Genomic DNA, 20,694 nt, shown 5'->3' on the forward strand with positions numbered 1-20,694 from the left:
GCTTTATTGATTTTCTATCTGGATCATCTGTCCATTGATGTAGGTGAAATGTTGAAGTTCCTTACTATTATTATATTATTGTCAGTTTATCCCTTTATATCTGTTAATATTTGCTTTATACCTTTAGGTGCCCCTGTATTGGGAGCATATATGTTCATGAATGTAATATCCTCTTCTTGTATTGAATCTTTTATCATTATATAATGCCTTTCTTTGTCTTTTGTTATAACATTTCTTTTAGAGTCTGTTTTGTCTGATATGAGTATTGCTACCGCTGTTCTCTTGTCATTTTTATTTGTATGAAATATCTTTTTCCATACCTTCACATTCAGTCTGTGTGTGTTTTTAGCTCTAAAGTGAGTGTCTTGTAGACAGCACAGAGATGTCTTTTTTTTTAAAAATTCAGTCAGCCACCCTGTGTCTTTTGATTAGAGTATTTATTCTATTGACATTTAAAATAATTAATGTTAAATATATTTATTGCCATTTGTTAATTGTTTTTAAGTAGTTCTTCTGTATTAATTTCTTCTTATTTTTATTTCTTCCCTTGTGGTTTGATTATTTTCTTTATTACTATGCTTATGTTCCTTTCTTTTTAGTTTCTGTGTATCTTTTCTAGGTTTTTAGTGGTTACCTTGGAATTCATATATATTAACCTATATCTACTTACTTTAAAGTGGTAGTCATAAGTTCAAATACATTCTAAAAGATCTACATATTTTACTCTCCTTTCCTACATTTTTGATGTTATTTTACATCTTCATGTGTATCCTGTGACTGTTTATTGTAATTATAGTTGTTTTTACAATTTTTTTGTCTTTTAATCTTCATACTAGCTTATTTAAGTGGTTGATCCTTATCACTTACTATATATTTGCCTTTCCTAGTGGGATTTTTTCATTTCCTACAGATTTTTACTTCTTTTCCATTTAGAGATGACTGTTTAACATTTCTTTGAGTGTAGGTTTAGTACTGATGAACTTGTTTAGTTTTCGCTTGTCTGAGAAGTTCTTTATCTCTCCTGCAATTCTCTATGATAATCTTGCCTGGTAGAGGATCCTAGGCAAGGATATTGCAGGTTTTCCCTTTCAGCACTTTGAATAAATCATACCACTGCCTTCTGGCCTGCAGATTCAGTAGACAAATAATTTGATAGCCTTATAAGATCTCCCTTAAAATGAATATTTGTTTTATTCTTGCTGTTTTTAGAATCCTCTCTTTCTCTTTAACTTTGCCATTTTAATTATGCCTTGCTGTGGGTCTGTTTGGGTTTTTCTTGTTTGGGACCCTCTGTGCTTTCTGTACTTGGATATCTGTTTACTTTTTCAGGTTTGGGAAACTTTCAGCCATATTTTCCATAAATACATTTTCCACCCATTTCTGTCTCTCTTCTCCTCTCAGACCCCTGTTATGCAAATGTTGGTATGCTTTGTGTTATGTCAAAGATCTCTTAAAAATTTTTTTTAATTTGTTTTTCTTTTTGCTGTTCTGATTGGATGATTTCCATTACTTTATATTCCAGATCACTTGTGCATTCTTCTATGTCACTTAATCTGCTATTCAGTCCTTCTGGTTTTTTTTTTTTTTTTAATTATTGAATTTGTATTTCTGATTTGGTCTTTTAGAATATTTTCTAGTACTTTGTTAAAATTATCACTGTGTTCATCTATTCTTTTACCTAATTCAGGTGGCATTCTTATTATGAGTGTTTTGAATTCTTTGTCTGGTGAATAGTTTATTTGTTTCATTATTTTTTTCAGGGGTTTTCTTTTGCTCTTTAAATTAAGACCAGTTCCTCTGTCTTCTCATTTGGTTAACTTTCTTTATTTCTATGAATTCAGGTGAAACAGTTACCTGTTGAAATCTTGAAGGAGTGTCCTTGTGTGGGAGCATCCCTACACAGACTGCTTGTGCCTAGTGCCTTTGGTTTGAGAGCTAGATTTAAAGTGGATGCAAGTCACATCTTTTCTCAGTGTATGCTGGCATGTATCACTTTGGTAGGAGGTGGGACTGGCTATGGAGAGGCTAGGGCTGGAGCCTAGTGTGAAGTGGGGCTTCCCTTCTGCTCACTGGCCATCACTTCCCTATTTGGGGCAGGTTTGGATCCCAAGTTCCTGGGTCAGAAGCCAAGAGAGTTGTGTCTGATCTGGTTCTATTCCCTTTAAGTGTTTGTTGTTCCATCTCCTAGCACTGGTACCTTTGCTGCAGAAGAGAGCAGTGCTGAAAAAGAAGGGCCTGTGGAGGCTCTCTGCTTGTGACAGGGCATGGGCTGCTGCAGGTCAGCCGGAGACTGAGATCCAAGCTGCCTCTGATGCGCTGCCTATGCCGGTACCAGCAATTGTTGCCCTCGCTCTGCTCAGACACAGCCTCAGGTCTGAGTCCTCTTTATCCCTCAGAGCTGATCACTCCCTCCAGCACCCCTCTGCCCTGCCCTATCTTAATCGATCTCCCGTGTGTATGTGTATATATACACATATATATACATATATATATATATATATAATTTAAATCATAGATCCTATTAATTTAAAATTATTTGTGGACAGAGAGACGCTGCAAGGTTGTTCACTGATGTTCAAAAGCAGTTCCTTTTTTTTACATTCTTGCTTATAATTTTCTGTATACCTAACATTTTCTTAAAAGGGTTGTGTAAATTCTGTTTTCACATTTTTACTTCAAGGTAACTACACTATTCAGTCTTCTACATCCAAAGTTCTAGTGAAATGAGACTGGCAATGATCACAAGAGACTTTGAATGACACATTTTAACTTTTAAGTAGGGCAACCATATGTCGTACTTTGCCTGGAACAGTGCAGGTCCATGACTACTGGGACTTTAATGTCATTGTAGCCGTGTTTCTCTCTTAACTCAGTGGTGGTTCTTCCTAGTCTCCTAAGCCGTTATTTATCCTTTGTGTGTGCTTTAAGTGTTTATGTACCTCTGGGTTCTGCCATTGGCCTTGTCCCTTCTCCCTGTGTTCACTCTCCTGGGAACTCTCTCCAACTTCCATAGTTTGGTTTACCCCTGTACACTGATGACTCCTAAATCTGTACCGTTAACTTCCAAACCAGTCCAGATTTCTGGACATTTTAAAGATATTTCAAATCTAATTTAATCTGGGTGCCGTCCTTGACACTTCCCTTCCCCTCCACCTCCATTCCTCCAATCAACAAAAATCTCTGACAATTTAACTGCCTAAATAATTCATAGCTTGATCCCCAATTTTTACTACCATTTTCCTAATTTAGATTCTCTGGTCCTTGCCTCTTCTCTGAGTGCCTTAAATTACCTTCCAAACCTCAGCCAGAAAAATCAGTGTTAAATGCCAACCTGAAAATAACAAGAGTGCCTGAGTCACTCTCTTTTTAAAATCACTTCAGGAGACCTCCCAGTGCCTAGTGATGTTTTTCAAAGTGTGGTCCATATACGACCTGAATCAGACCTTCCTGGGTTACGTTTTAAAAATGAAAATGAAAAAAAAAAAAAGTTGAAGCCCAGTCTGGGCTCCATCACCAAGCTACTGGATCAGAATTTATGGGTGATAAGAGCCCTGGAAATGTATATTAATTATATTCACCAGATAATTTCCATGTACTTTCATGGTGGAGAATTACTGGCCTAGGCCTCTATCAAGACACTTTTATCCAAGATGTTTATGAGAACATCCAGAGCCTTCATGGCCTGTTAACTTCTCTAGTCTCATTTCTTGCCATTTCCTAACTAAAACTTTACATTCTACTAACATAGAGTCCTGTATTTTCCTGCTTGTACCTTGCTGCGTGATTTCTGTATACATTTACCATCCCCTGTGACTGAAATTCCTGCCCCTGCTTACTTCACCTGGCCCACTCACAGGTACGTTTCAGGTCCTCACTCACGTCTCCTCTGCTGCAGGCCTTCCCGACAGCCTCAGGTTGGACTCTGCACCAGAGAGCTGCCTCCCCAGGGCACCGTTCCTGGGCTTTGTCAGTGTGCCCGGTGCGTGGTTAATACTCAACAGTGGTTTAGCAAATTGAGTTAATGACAGACTCCTATGAAGCTTCTTAGAATATATGGATTCTATCTGCTGTCTTTTGTTGTATAACAAATCACTACAAAACTTTATGGCTTTAGATAACCACTGTTTATTGAGCTCATGATTCAGGGTGTGGGATGGGCAGGGGTGGAATTTGGTCTGCGATCAGCTGGGTAGTTCTTCCGTTGATAAGACTGGTGTTACTCCTGCGTCCGTGATCAGCTGCTGGTTGGTGGGGTGGCTCTGCTTCTGGGACTGGCTTTCTGGTAGCTGGAACAGGGGCAAGTTACTGTGCAATGATTCCATTGGCTGCAGAAGTCTAAACTGACCGAGTTTGGGGTTTGTTCAAATGGAGGTGGCAGGTTCTGGGACTGGGGGTCAAGGGGCAGAAGACAGTGGGAGGAAAACTGCAAATTCTTTTGAGGTTTATTTTTAGAACTGGGAAAATATCATTTCTGCCGCTTTCTATTAGCCAAAACAAGTTACAACACCAGCCCAAATTTGAGGATGAAATGCCACTTATTGACTAGAGGGACTGTGAAGTATTAGGGCTGTTTCTGCAGTCTGTTCCATGGGTCTATGTATATGAATTGATAATTACCCTTTACAGTGGGAACTCTAAACTGGGTTACAATTTTCTGTCACATCGGTGCTCTTTCCTTATAAATACCTTTATTTCTTTTATCTTCAAACCATTTTATTGCCAAATGTTGCTGTTTCTTTTCCAGCTCTGTCACCTCATTTCTCTTCAATTAGCCTAATCTGGAGGGCCGTTTGCATCTATTCGTGAATAACATAAACAAGCATGTACCATTTAGTTAATGACTTGGATTTGGTTTAAGTCTTAAAATGAAGCCAACTTTCCCAGCACAACAAACGACAGACTCTTACGCATGACAAAGGTCCATGCTGCCAATAAGAAAACATGCCATTCCTGTCTCTTTGAATTTTACCTTTCATTTTCAGCTTTACTGCTTTAAAAAACTGACAGTATCCAGCTTTCGTTCTGTCATATCAGTTGACCTATTTTCTGTTTTGAAAGCGATATTCATCTTTCTGCCTACTGGAGGGTCTCTTCGCTGCTAAAAAGAGCTTTCTTTAAAGGGCAAAGCCATCTAAGATCAAGTCTGTTGGCCTCTGTACTGGTAAGGTGAGTAATGTTTTGACTTAGAGCTGGGGCTCTGAACCCAAGCATCGGACATTATAGTCTGCATCTTCCTGTCCTGATTTCCATGGTCAGTCTAGGGACTTTCACCTCAATGGCATTTTATTCTCTCTTCAGGCTTTAGAAGAAAATGTAGCAATAGTGAACATTTCCAAATAACATGAGAAGAAAGAATAGCATGGAAATTATTAAGCAGGCTTTTAGGGACATTTTTTCCCTTCTTTTTTTTTTGGCCTTATTGCCTCTCTGATTTTTCTCCTCATGGATACTGAATTAAACTCTCAACAATCTTTAATTTTTTTTCTTTAGCACACAAATGGATTTTATGTGAACACTTGGGAGCTGGACAATTCTGTTCCCAGAAGTGACAGAATTTCTTTCTTATTTTCGAGGGCACCTTGGTCACCAGTGTGTCCCTGCTCCTGGTCTCTTTGAAGGTTAGCATTCATGCCTGTCATTCACTGAGGGGAAAAAGTCCTAGAATTTTCCTTGTGACCTGGGACATATGGGGATGTAAGTGTGTGTTACAAAACTCAATGCATAAAGCTGCTACTTTTGATACAGTCTGGCTCATGGAGAGATGGGATTTAGCTGCTTATAATGAGAATTTGATGTGACCGGAAATTGAACAGAAGCATCTTTTTATTGAAGGTGCTGAGCCTTATAACAATCATTGTGGCAGAAGTTATTATTTTTCACATTACTTTTCAACTATAAAACCTTTCAGGCCTCATAAGAAAATCCCTATCCTTGTTCAAGCAACAAAAAGCTTGGTACCTTTTTCTTTACATCCACATAAAGCCAAACAATGTACCCCACTCTTTAAAGATCTGTCTCAGTTTTCCTCTGTGTTACAGATCTTCTTTTTCTCTTTCTAGCGCAGAACTGTCCTCTCATGAAATCTCATTTTTCCTCTTTTTTTCCCCTGTGAGACTCTCAAGGGAAAAAAAAAAGAGAGTGAGAGAAAAGAAATCTAGACAGGATGCTGGAAACTTGAAATGTACATAGAAACTTTTTTTTTTAAGATTTTTTTTACACTTTAGTTAGTATCTTTCTTACAATGCATACAAAACATTTCAGTCTTTACAGAAGATCAATACCCCAAAAAAATATCGAATTAGATATTTGAATTAAAGCTAGGAGAAAAGCATTCTATTTCTTGCTCCATTCACAAATCAACTTTAGAAACTTGAATAAGTCATTCAATTTTCCTCCTTCAGTTTTTCTGTTTTGAAATGGGTATCTATTCAAATGACATTACTTTGTGAATTGATTTCTGTTTTGGAAGTATTTTCATCTCAAAACTTTTTTTTTTTAAGCAGTACTATGTTTTATTCTTTCTCACTAGAAAATATATCTAGAGAAATTAGTAGAGAATTTTTTAATTTTCATTTTTGGTCTTCCAGCAGATCTGATAAAAAATAGTTTAAGCTCTAATCTCCTCTATATTTATGAGTTATCTTATTAGTGAGTTAAACTCTAACATATAAATTCTGTAAATTTAAGTATGGTCTTATTAAATATTTTTCTCTGGAATTTATAATGCTGGTTTGGCAACTATTCCCTGAAGAACAGCAGGTGATATTAAAAGTGTCACTTCAGTTTTCACCAAAATGACAGTAGAGATTTTATTAACCTGTGTGAGGATGATTTTTTAAAATCAATACTAGCATTTATGAGCTTTGGGGATTAAGAAGTATCTTAAATTCAATAGACAGGCTGGTTGCCCTGTGTTCATGCACCCTCCGAGCTGTAGAAGGGAGGACCAAGTCAGGTTTATGGTTTTTTTTTTTTAACTTTTATTTATTTATTTATTTATTTATTTATTTATTTATTTATTTTTGTCTTTGTTTTTGTTTCCTTTTTTTTTTTTTTTTTTTGTTAATGAAGATACTGGGGAATGAACCCAGGACCTTGTGCCTGCTAAGTATGCGCCCTACCACTGAGCTATACCCTCCCCACAGGTTTGTCATAGTTGTGGCAGTAGATACTTCCAGAAGGTGTGTTTCACACTACAGGCTTCTGGTGTTGAGGATTCCATCTTGCCAAAACACTTCTGTAGTGATATCAGTAGAGAAGACATTGCTTCATAACCCCAGTGTGTGAAATTAGAGGAGACATATTTGAACGTTTCTATTTCTTGCTGCTTATCTGATGTGAAGTGATGAGGGTTCTACAGAATCCAGTCCTGGCACACCACTCAGATGGCTCCAGGCAAATCAGATGGACAGAATTACAGCAGCCCTAATCCTACTGTAGGCTTTTAAAAGTGTATAAAAGCCAGGTCCATGAGTTAAATGTAAATAAACAACTCAAAGCTTTTTAAACATGTAATATGATGGAGAAGAGCAAGCAATAATAAAGGGTAATTCAACGGTTTTCTTTTCTCATTATTTTTAGTGTCCTCTTGGCAAAATGTTCCACTTCCGCCCTGAGAGTTTAAAGTATTTTAATGCCAGATCTAGGTAAGCTAGTGCCTTAATTAATACATGTTTTAAGTTGTCCTCGGTTTGTCTGTAAAGGGCTATGATTACAAGATTAAATACATATAGAAGTGCAGGTGATACTCTAGAATTACATCACAATATTGATAAGATCGATGCATATGATTTTACTGTTTGCAAGCCCACTGCTGCACTGAAACATTAAAGGTTGCTTTTAACAGGACATCCTGGCTTTTTTATGCTTTTGAATATTATATGCGAGTATCCATAAAAATAAGAGGTCAATCCTCCGCTTCTAATCTTGGTTCATTAAATACAAGGGAGACATTAAAAACTAACATGAAAAAAGTATTCTCCTCAAGTCACGAAAATGAAACAAAAACAGAAGAGTGAAATCAAATTGTAGAGCACAACCACTCTCGAATGCCTTAGGTTCTTAGCTCTTAACATCCACACCATCATTCCTCTTTCCATTAGTCCATAGTCATTCCTTTTTGTCACACTTGATTGCAACTAGAAATGAGAAGCATTGTCACCCCTGCAGGTGCATTAGCCCTTTAGCTAACATGACCACTGGGAGAATCTGAGAGCCGCATCGACTGGAATCATGGTGCCCTGGATGTTACTAGCATCCCCAGCCTCCAGGTCTCCTGTCCTTTGAACCACATGGAAAATCTGGGCTTCCCAGCCCCTTGAAGATGGGCAGGACCCCATGAGCACCTCCGGCTAATGAGCCGTGAGGAGTGATAGTGCTGATTCCAGGCTGACGCTGTGAAAAGCCCCTTGTGATCCTCTGATCCCTCTTCACTTGCCGGGAATTTAAGAAGGAGACTTGGTCCAGATGAAGCTTTGAGAAGTTGAGGCCTCCTTCAGCTCACTAGTCCCTGGTTCCTACATAGAACAAATTCTTTCCCACCTCCCAACACCCACTGAACATATAGGAAAAGGGGAAATAGAAGAAACCCTCCAGTAGGCATGTAAACCTGTCTCATGTTACTCCACTGAGATTCCCAGGTAGATTTATTAGCAGCCATACAGCCTCTCCTGCCCTGAGTAGTTTCTACAGATTGAATAATTTCCTCACCTGCAGGCTTCGTATTTAGCTATAATAGTAATAACTGTTTCTAAAAGAAGCCCTATCTCCTCCTTAACTTTTAGTCTTCATCTTTCTTCTTCCCTCATCTTCTGCTGCCAAAATCAAATGGTGGTCAGTGTCTCCTCTGGGCCAGGATGATGAAATTTGGAAGATAGTAAAGGTGTAAGGAAAAGTGGGCAGGACATATAAATATTATGAATTCAGCACACAGAGCAGAATCCGTCTGGATATCAAGCCACAAAATGGGCAACAAGGGACCAGAATACACTGGCTGAGCTCAGAATTTGGGGGTCAAAGTTGAGAAGAAGGCTCAGACAGAGGAACGGTGCCAGGCTGTGGGCTCTTCCAGAGTTTTGAGATGACAGGTGCGGTGTAGAATTCAGAGTGAAAGACTGTGACCAGTGCATTAGGACTGAAAAGGGCAAGTATGGTTGTCTTGGTTGGTACTACGGATGTGAGTCAAGGGCTTGCCAAGGAAGCAGAGACTCAGATGTAGAGGAACTAGGCAATGAGGTCAAATCCAACCCGGAGCAACCATGCTTCAAATACAGCAGTTAGAGACAAGATTGACTGTCTCCAAATTGCTTGTTTGGAATTCTTTGCGGCTCAGGGGGTGGGGCCAGAACCTAGAAGGGGAAGTAGGGGGCTGAGCCCACAGATGAGACCAGAAGCCCTGAAAGAACAGACCTTAGACATCGCTGTAGAACCCTACCATTTCTGATGGACTGACTTTGGGGATCTCAATTCCAGTGTTTACTTTATATGGCATTTTAGTTGACTTAATTCCATCTTAAATTTCATCACAGATGGTCCCCAGGGCTACCTCAGTAGTTTGCTTTACTAGTTATCAGATACCTGGGACGACCCTCCACAATTTGGGGCTTTATACTTCCCAGGACCACATCCTTGCAGGTTTTATGACGGGGAGTGGAACATGAGGAAGGGCCCTTGGAGCATGTGCCTGTCATCCTGAGGGTGTACCCTGTTCTGGCCCCGACAGTGGCCCGTGTGGCCCCAGAGGGTCATGTGACCTCTCGGCTGTTTCTTCCCCTGTGGAGGCAATGGGTCTGTGTGTTTGTGTGAGGTGTGCGTGTGGGTGGACTTGGTGAACTTCAAGACCTCTGTGTCTCCTCAGTTCTCTAAAATAATTCTCAGAGGGGAGTCTGACTTTCAGAGAATTTCCATTTCTGAGAAATAAAGGAACTTTACACGCCCCCCCCCTCACCGCCCCCGTCCTCACCTCTTATCCAGGTTGCTTCTAACATCAGAACCTACATTCAGCTCCAACATCTATCCATTCATTATTTTCTCCTCCCCAAAACTCTTTTTCCAAAGTTCCTGTCAGCAGCCCTACCCTGGCCGACTGCCAGACTTCCTCCAGCTCTGTCGGCACCATGAGGACTTCAGAAGATGCTCCCCTTGCACCAGCGAACCTCTCCAGGCAGCTCTTTGAAAGCCTCTCCGGGGCTGAGCAGCTGTGTTAAAACCTGACGTGGGGTGTGATGTGGGGGGCTGGCTGCCGGCCCCCTCCCTGGCAGGTCACAGCAGGACTATTTTGAGGAGCAGCTTTGTGTTGTATTCGTTCTGACACATCACAAAAGAGAAGAAAGAGCCCCTTCCAGCCCTCCGTCTTCTCTTCTCCTGCCTGAATGTATGGGGAGAGGGTGCTGGGTTCCCAGGCATCAGCTCAGATGATCAAAACTGCAGCCGACACTTTCCGCTGCAAATTGTGCCTCACTTTAGCCCTTTACCTTCTTGCTCTAACTGCTTAGATAATCTTTCTGACTCAGAGTGGAAATAAAACTGTCTTAGGTGATAGAAAACATTTTTTTCCCCAAATAGCACATCAGCAGGACATCTCCCCGTGCATAACCTGCCCTCTTGCCGAAGTTAATTTATCCCAGCCTGAGCTAACGGTTTTTCTCCCTGTGACTCTTGATGCCTCTCCTTCCCCTGTGACCCTGTTTTGGTCCATGGTACCAGCTTTCTTCCCACTCTCCAAGTCTTGGCTTCTTATTAAATACTTTCCTCTTTATCCCTTGTATCTTGTCAGACATTAAGTTCTTTTACCTTTTTCCCATATTGTCTCTAATATATGCACCTTTTTCTGTTTCAGTTACCATCCCCCCAATCCATGTCCCCATTTAAAAACCAGTAACTGTTTTTCTCCAGTTCCGTACTTAGTAACCGAGGGGGGATGTGGTGGAGCTCCCACTGGGTCGGTGGCAGGGGGATCAGAGCCTGCATGGATCAGGGAAGTAAGGAGGAGACTCCCAGGGGTCATGTTCAGGGACTGCGCTTTGACCCTGCGTGGTCTAGTGGACAAAGCCCTCCCCGGGTTGGCTGAGGTCCTGGGTTCTGGTTACAGATGTAGCTTGTGAGACAAGGGAGCTCTGAGCCTCTGTTTCCTTACCTACCACTTAGAGGGTTAAATTCATCCCATCTCTACAATCCTGCCTCCATGTGCCCACAGGTCACCCACAGCTTAGAACTCTCTTCTCTCACCAAATAGGAAAAAAAATAAATATATGCATTTCTGCTGGTAGGCGGAAACAGAGATTTTTTTTTTTCAATCAGCCTGAGGATCTTCCTCCTATTCACGCTGGCTCTGGACACTCTATACGTCAAGTATAAAATGCCCCCTGACAGCCAGTTAGTGTCTAATAAATATGTAAGTGGATTACATTGTAACTAAACCTTGCGGAGCTTCCCTCCTCTCCACCCGACAGCTGCTGTCTCTATCAGTACACTTTCGGGCACTCACCTGGGCTGCTGGACTTGCTTTCTAGATACAGGATCTTTGCCATATTTTGTCGACCTCCAATTTGTCCTTCACAGCATGCCTGAGTGTCCCAGAAAATTCCTGGTGGCTGCACTCTGATAGCTGAAGGCACTTGTACAGACTCTGCTTCCCACCTTCTTGCCCACCCCGCCTCTTCGGCCTGATATGGTTGCAGCCAAGTGCTTGGATTCTTCATGGCTTGGACTTTCAGTCTTTCTCATTTGGGTATGCTGAATTCTCCTTGGCTACAGATGGTCCTATCTGGAGGACAGTCCTTAGTGACACCCCCACCAGGCCCTCAGGACCCCAGCATGGATGCAGGGGCGCCGGGAGGGTGGATAGGAATTCCTAGGCACAGGGCTTGGGGCAGAGCCTCCCGGCAGAGGGAGCAGTACCTGAGGTTTGGTGACAGGAAAGAACGGAAATGCTTAAGGCGTCATTCTACCAACTTTTCAGTGTGATATTTGGTTATAAATAGGTTTTTCATCATGATGCAGTACACATATAATTGAAAAAAAAAGTTCTGGCAAATAACATTCTAATGTGTTTCTCTTCTTTCATTTCATTAAAATAAAATGCTGATCTTGACCAACTAAATTGCTTTCACGCCTCACTAAAATCCATTAGCGAGGTTGAAAATACAAAAAAAAAAAAAAAAAAGTGCTGCTTTAAGGTCCAGATTGGATGGAGCCAGGGTGTGAGGGGTAATGTGACGAAGATGAAGCTGGAAAGGAAAGTTAAATCAAAACCCGCGGTGGCTTGTCTGCTGGTTAAGCTTGTCTGTTGTTAGCTTAAAAGCCACAGAAAAACACTAAAGGGTTTCGGCAGTGGGTCATGTCACACTTGGAGAGGTTTGCATAATACTCTGGCTGCAAACCGATTTGAGGGTATCAAGAGTGGGTGAAGGTGGTCAAAGGGTACACACGTCCAGGTATGAAATAAGTAAATCCTGGGGGTGTAATGCACAGCATGGTGACTAGAGTTGAATACTGTACTGCGTATCTGAAAGCTGCTAGGAGAACAGATCTTAAAAGTTCTCATCACAAGAAAAAAAACCTTTCTAACTGTGTGTGATGATGTATGATAACTAGACTTACTGTGAGGATTATTTTGCAACATTTACATATATTGGATTGTTATGTTGTACACCTGAAACTAATATAATGTGATACATCAATTATATCTCAATTTTTAAAAAGTAAAAAAAAAAAAAAAAAAAAAGCAAGTGTGGGAGACCAGTTAGAGGTGTTTCATACTGTTCTAGGTGAGGAACGATAGCTTTTGGAGTAGGAGGTGGTAGAAGAGATGGAGAAGTGGACACTTTGAAGCTAGTGAATGGAGGACAGAATTTGTAGGACTTAACAGATGTTGGATCTGGAAGTAGGGCCAAGGATGGCTGGGTCTCCAGCCGGTGGAATAAAGTTGAAGGTGCACCCATACACTGAGAAGGGAAGACCTGAAGAAAATCACATGGTGGGTGTGTCTTCGTGTGGTCTTCTCAAGAAGCAGATGCCAAGATGGATTTAAGGGTTAAGTGGTTTATTTGGGAGTTGATGCCAGGGAACACCAATGGGGAAGTAAAGAAGTGAGACCGAGAAGGGAAGGCAGGCAATAAAAGGTGCATTTTTCAAGGGATTTACCACCATGGAGTTCAAGAGCTTATGCCTGTTGGGAAAGTCTAGAAGCCAGCATGGAACATGTGCCTTGGGGTCACCCCCACCGAAGGGGAGGGAAGCTGCAATATTTATGCCCCAGCTCCTCTCCTGTCAGTTGACTAGTGGGCATCAACTCTCCAGCAGAATTGCTTGCCCTGTGGGGTAGGCAGAGTGGACTCCAATGACCAGGGAAAACCTTCAGACAAGAGATGCAAATGCTGGAAGTTGGGAGTTGGGAGTTGGGAGTATGAACTGAAATAATAAAGCCAAGGGGATACAGGCAAGGCACAAGATGTTTTTGGTAAGGGAAGATGGAGGCGGCGATCTTGAACTTAGTTGTAGATCTATTGCATGTGACCTAACTTTCAGAGATGCAAATAGAGACATCACATGATGATATTAGTTTATTTAATCGACATTGGGGTCCTCTACTGTTTATTATTTCCTGAGGGAAATATTTTATTTCCTTGCTTCCCCAAGTATGGACCCCAGACCACCAGCCCCAGCAGCATCTGGGAGCTGATTCCAAATGCGGAGCCTCAGGTTCTCCCTCAGACCTCCGATTCAGAGTCTGCAGCTCGACAGCATTCCCAGGTGGCTCACATGCACATCAGAACTTAAGCAGCGTGCTCCTGAGGGCCCATATAACGGGGCATGGGCTTGCTTTTCTGCCACATGCACTCAGTCTCACAGAGCTTCCTTACTCAACCCTGTAAGAGTGCTTTTAGAGTGCTGGCCACAGCTTTCCTGTGACTTTGGGGTAGAAATCCTGTGCCCTGATTGGTTGATGCTGAGTTACTGCTTCTCCTCCGAAACAGGCACCCCATGGTTTGGCTGTCATACGCTTCTGGTACAGAACCAGGGCAGGGATCGAAACTAGGAACTCAAACTGTCTGTGGCATCAGTGTTCAAATGAACCTGAGTAGAACTTAAAATAAAATCCCACATCAGCTAGGGTGTCCCTTCCCTTCAAAGTAGATAAAGTTGGCTCGAATCACTACTCTGTGTCCTATCCTCTGCCTTCTTGCCATCCGACTTTTTGAAGGTTGCTACATGTGATTGACATTCTCTTGGCCATAGGCCACGCCCAGCTTCTACTGCAGCTGGGTTGGTTTAGTTTGCAGATCAGCGTGCCCACCCTTGCCTGCTCACCTTCCACTCTGTGTCAACACAGAGCTTGGCACTTGCCTTCTTTTCCAGGAAAACAAACAAGCAGAAGTACACAAGGCCTTTTTGTTTCGGGTGTAGGACACACGATAACAGGTTTGAGGAGACGGAAAGGACTTACATCACTTAAATGCCAACAATTTAATGGTAGACGATTAAGTCAATCCTTGCCTTAAAAACCCCCTTGGACATTTTTACAGCTGGAGTCCAGCCTCCCGCCTACTTCTGTGCGTCCTCAGAAAGGAAATTACAAAAGGAAAATACCCTACTAATTCTTTCCAGTTTTTAGTGCACTGTAATTCAGCGTTTAGGCTTCCTTTGTAACCTAGACTCTGCTGAAGCTTGCAAAAGGCTGCTTTCCAAGCTGTGTAACCAGAAATGGTGCGGACTGCTTCAGAAACACGCGGGCTGAGCCTGGGGAACAAGGGGGTTGTCCAAGGAAACTGGACTTTGTTGCCAAAGAAAGGATGTGCACTTGCCAGGCAGTCGTAAAGCAACAAATGTCCCCCTGTGGGAAGAGTAGCCTCCTCTTTTCTTTGTGTTTCTGACTCGTTATCATTTCTTGGAGAGAGTACTTACGCATCTGTGTTGTCACTTACTGGTTGGTATTAGGTCCCTAATATGTGCCAAGCCCACTATTCAGTGACTATATCCATTGATTCTTTCGTGTTTGTAACACTGTTGACAAGTTAAGTATTATTATTGTCATTTTACACTTGAAGAAACCGGGATTATGGAATTGAAGTGTTTCAGCCATAGTGACACAGCCAGGTAAGTACCTATGTGACTTACTTACCTCTCTGTCTCTCCAGCTGGACTCTGGGCTTTGGGGAAAGCAAGAATCCACATTGTCTTCATATGTGGTTTTGAAGTGCTTGGCCATCTAATATGTTGTAGGGCCCCAGTCATTGTCTGGATTGAATAAATACTTCAAAGCACAAGAGATGAGAGGAAAACCTCATTTCTCAGCTATAAAAAAATTCATATATATGTGTATATATATATGTATTTTTGTTCATAGTAGAGAGATCAAGAGGTAGGGGAGACAATCTTGAAAAGAACTCTATTCTGGATAAGTTCCCTTATCTCAGAGAAGTTTAACTCCCACCTCGAAGGGATTCAAATGAAGAATGAAATGTGGCTGTCCCCGTGAGCCACTCTTCTACCAAGATTACTAACATCCTGGTTTGCTCATTTTGAGTTCACAGACCTTAATTATGTACCACACAGCAGGACTCATCCTGTCTGTTCCTACAGAGAACAGCAATTTGTCTTCCAGACTGTGCAGCAAAGCACAGCTCCCTTTGACCGTGATAGAAAACAGGAAGGAAGGAAGCACATCAGACTCTCATCTGCCCACCGGGCGGAGCAGGGTGGGCGCTTCCCCTCTGAGGGGATAACAGCCTGGCCTGTGACCACCACTGGGAGCGCGTGGCTCTCACACATGATGGTTTTAGTCACAGGCAATGGCCTTGCTGTTGTATTAACCTGGACAAGTCATTTGCCCCCCAGGAGCTTCTCAGTCATCGCATCGAAGACAAAAGGGCGATTCTTTCAGAAAGTGAGAATTCACCATTCTGCCAGGCTCCAGCACAGCTGGCTTTTAAAATGCCATCTCCCTCTCTACTTACTCCACTGGGCGGTGGCCTTACCTGCTCATTGGCATGGGAACCAAAGCAGAAGGGAGCACCTCACCTACCTGGAATTTAATTGCTCTGAACCCTCGCAGGCTCTGGGACAAAGCCAGGAAAAGCTGTTACCAGGGAATAAACAAAAAGAGCTGTGAATTGCCACAGGCCCGTGTCTGATGCCCAGTGGCTGTTCTGCCTCCTGAAGACAGTCAGGCTGACTCGCCTGGATCTCTGGGACACCCGTATCTCACCATCCAAGGCATGAGTGCTCTTCTAAGATGGGTTCAAATTCTAATTGGTTGAGGGGCTGTAAAAGGAAGCTGGCTCCCTCCCTCCCTCCCACTGTGTTTACTTTCAAAATATTATCACCCTGGAATGGGGATTAAAACAACAACAACAACAACAACAACAACAACAACAACAACAACAGCACAGACATCCTTGTCATTCAGACTCTGCTGGACTGCCTCCCATGGCTTGCTCCTTCCTGTACCAGCTTCTGGGCATTGCTTCCTGCACCTCCTCCCCACTTTGGCTCTGGACCTTAGAATCCAACATTTGGTTAGATCCCTTGATTGAGGTCCAGGTTAGTGTACCCTCTAAATTTTAGATCACTCTCCTAAATTTTATCTGAACATTCCCCAGATCCTGACTTACGCCCATCACTCTCTGATGACCATGGGCTCCCCATCCTTTGCTTTGCACCAGAACTGCACCAGTCCCCATCAAAGCGCACTGTCAGGGGCTGGAGGAGATTGCATCCCCAGCAACCCTTAGGAGGGTGAGCACAGAACCCATAAAAAGGAGAGGGAGAAAGTATTAAAAAAAAAAAAAAAGAGAGAGACAGAAGAAGTAATGAAAAGCACAGGTGGCGGTGTCCAGTGTGAGGCAGTTGAAAGGACCCTGGAGGAGCAGTTGGGAGACCTGGGGCAGATGACTGTTTATGTCCCCTTCCTTACTGCACGTCACTCCTCTCTTGTCATCAGTGTCCTCATCTGTAATTGAGAAATCTGGACAAGCTCTCCAATCCTGTTTAATTCTGTCATTCTAAGGGCCATAAAAAGTATGCATTTCTGAGGGCCTCCCGGACATAATTTTATTACAGTGCAGTGTGACAATTAATATTCACCAAAATGACTCTAGGTCATCAAGGAAAAGGACATTATGCCCAATGGACTTTTAAGGAAGGCCACATAAAGTTTAATACATTTTGGAATGATTTTCTGTCAGAATGTTAAATGAAAAAAGTGTGTATCGTATTTGGTCCTTAGAAAGGTAAGCCCTCAGTTACACTGAATATATAGTCTAGAATGACTAAAATTTTTAAGATTCTGTAGAGTGCAGCTTAATGTATTTGTAAAGGCTTTGATCGAGATAACGGTTTCATACTAAAGTGTTTAACAACAGCAGAACTGTTTTCCAAATTAAATACTTTAGATGGATTGTTATGAAGGCAATCAGGTTTGCTTTCCTATTAACATGTATTTTCAGTTTTAACACATTAATCTTGTGTCATTGTTCTTCTGTAAGACAGGGTCATCGGCCATTTCTCCTACTAATTTATATATTGATCTTATCACTTATATTTCAGGAAGTAGATTTTTCTTTTGATGATATTTTTTCACATTTTCTATTTGGTTATTGACGTTCTTTAAAATGCATGGGCTATTGTTCCGTTCCTGACAGAAAAGCTTTAAAATGCTCAGATCACTACTTAAAATCTTACTCATTTGTCATTAAGTCCATGAGTCTCTCAGTGCTGGAAATGTTGCTCTGTAGTGACCAGTATGAGCATCTTGGTTCTTCCACTATTTAAGTATTCCAAGGAGATGGCTCTGCAGCCCTTGGGGAGGAGCTTGAGAGATGTGTTTAGCTTTCAAAGCTGCTCCTTTGGGCTGCTCTCCAAACTTATCGCTGATCACAGTCATAGCCTATTTCCCCCTCAACTGTGGCCTGTGTTAATAACAGTCCTTAGCTTATATCCAAAATCATTGGAGATGTATTAGCTTTTTTCTCAATCTTTAAGCATGCAGGCTCTCGAGTAAAATGTGGTGGTGATTAATGCCTGAATTTGTGTTGTTGCTACCTGAGTGTTACAGAACCAATGATTTTTTTTTATAGGTTCTTGTAATAGTTTAGTCTCCAGAAGAGACCAAATGTAATATATCAGATTCTAAGTTGGTCTCCAAATTTGTTCTCCAAGGATAAGGAAATATGATACAATAGAAAGTGGGGAGGCATTATTTCAATGTAAATAACTGGAGATGGGATATTTCCTTCAGGGGAGAAAAGGTAAAAGCAGCACTTTTCTGCCAGCCAGGGTGTGGCCCTCTCTCACCACACTGTGTCACTCCAGCCGAGTCACTTAACCTTCATGGTCTTTGCTTTCCTGAGATATAAAATGGGATATGAACTCGGTGACCCCTGATGGCCCATTTGGCTCTTTGGTCCTCTGATTTGCTAGTGAGCTACGTGGGGAAGATCACTTTTCCTTTGCCAAGAGTCGCTAATTGGGTTGCAGACAATCAGTGCAGAGTGTTGGGGCCACTTGTGAGTAGTGAATGTGTAACGATTGCCCAGCTATCCTGCAAGGACGTGGGGGCTCGGATGGTGAAGGGTCCTTCAGCCCATCTGAAAGCTCCCCAGAGCTTGGTGGAAGGATTAGAGCAGATGCACTGTTTAGTCAGAAGGCTTGTTTGGAAAAGGGTCTGCTAGCATCCTCAAAGACTTCTGAGACTCCAGAAATACTATTTGCATGTAAAATACTGATTTGAGATAAGTTCTCTGAATTTGCCAAAAGTAACTGCTCAGCTTTTTGAGGGCTTATTTGCTGTCCCGGTTGCCTTGGTAAAAATATACATAAAGTACAAAAAGCAATGGAATCGGGGAGAAGGAATAAGGAACACGTGTGTTGCTATACAATGGGAAATACACAGAGTCAGATGTATGACTTGAAAGAATCTTGAATGAAACAAATGCTCAAAATCTTCAGTTAACCAAAATAATCTAGGCAAAATGACTTATAATATGACTTTAATTCTGATAAAGAACATGAGCTATTAATAGTATTTGCAACTGGATGGTGAAATTATAGGTGATTTCTGTACTCTTTATATTTATCTACAGCATTTTAATATTATTCAAAAAGCAGGGATAACTTTTATAAACTGGTAAGTTAAATGTGTTGGGAATTCAGCTTTTCCTTAGACTGTTTTTTCGCATGTGCTTAAGTTCCATTACTGTTGAGTGGTGTGGCCTTTTCTTTTTTTGGAATTAATAAAAGGACATAATATAAAAACTCTACTTTAAAACGTTATTTGAGGATTCCCCTGTTCTGACTTATCAATAATAGATTACAGATACATTACTGAATAGCTTTTCAGCACTTCCACTTCCACTGTCCATTTTGATTCCTTTAACATCGCTTTGGCAGCATGACATTATAATTGCCCCAAGTCGTAACTGGCATATTAGGAGGAACAGCCTTCACTGTGTCACCTCAGGCTCCTAAGTGTCTCATTTTTAGGACATACGCTCTGGTCAAAAGTACTCTAGCCTGGGTATTTTACTCTATCAAATAAACATTTCCAGATTAAATGAAATAGAGCCTGGAAAATGAATGTCTCAATCATTTTTTTTTCCCCTGAATTTCACATCTCCAATTATTTGAATGACAGACCATTTTTGTATCTGTATTAGATCTAACATCTCTTGCTCTTTGCACAGGCAGGATAAAGTGGTATGTGAAAATGAATGTAATTGAGGGTAAAGGAGGTTTTCTGAGAATTAGAGGTGGATACGAAATTGTCCTCATAGGAGCTTGCCTTGCACTCAGAGCCGGGGTTCTATGGTATCTTCTTTGCCTCTGTATCTCTTTGGTTATTGAGATTGGTTGAGTTTCATCTCTGCATCTGTCTCTGTCACTTAGGACTTACTTAGTGACCTTGACTGAGTTACTCAATTACCTTCTTTGGGCCTTGGTTACCTTCTCTTTAGAGAAGAGACAGTGGGGATAGTAGCATTACCTATCTCATAGGGTTGATGAGATCACGTATACAAGTTCCCACTGTAAAGCCTTCAGGACGATGTTTGGCACAACATAAGTGCTTATTAGCATGTATTAGCTATTATCATTATGATTATTATCATTAAGCATAAAACTCTTGCACTGTAAATCCATCAGATCTTCACCTTTTATAAGGTAGTGTTTCCTCAATACATTGCATTCTAATCCTGCATGCCTGTAACTCTTTGGGCATTAATATAGACGTATTTATATATACTAATTTTTTTCTACATACCTATAAAAATAGTCCCTCAGATTCAAATTATGGAATTTCATAAAAAATAAATGTAACTGAAAAAGTACAACTCTCAAAATATAACCATAAAATCCACTTGATTTTGTTGTTCAGTGTCTGTGTAAAATAGATTCAGTAGCAGTTTTTCCCCCATTACTGGATGGAAACTTCAACAAGTTCATTACTCTTGGATAATAGGAAGTCCTAGGGTCACTTTACACAAAAAATACAGTCTCAATTCAGAAAATAGGCTGTCTAGTCCAATATATTCGTCCACACTCAGTCTTTATGTGGTCCCCTCCTCCAGCTGAGGCACAGTTCTGGTGGGTCACCTGCCTGCAGGAATTGATCAGCCCCTTCTGTCTGCACCCTGGCCTCTCCCTCCCTCCTTCCCTCTTTGGGGCTGTGGCTTCCAACCCTATCAGTGTCAAAACAGG

At 41.5% G+C, this 20,694-nt stretch overlaps 1 protein-coding gene across 9 annotated transcripts in view; it reads left to right on the forward strand.

Moving 5' to 3' along the window:
- Positions 1 to 20,694, forward strand: part of INPP4B (inositol polyphosphate-4-phosphatase type II B) — a 661,544-nt gene that overhangs the window by 221,214 nt on the left and 419,636 nt on the right. The window lies entirely within an intron of this gene.

The sequence above is a fragment of the Camelus dromedarius genome, chromosome 1, assembly GCF_036321535.1.
Source record: "Camelus dromedarius isolate mCamDro1 chromosome 1, mCamDro1.pat, whole genome shotgun sequence".
Lineage (NCBI taxonomy): Eukaryota > Metazoa > Chordata > Mammalia > Artiodactyla > Camelidae > Camelus > Camelus dromedarius.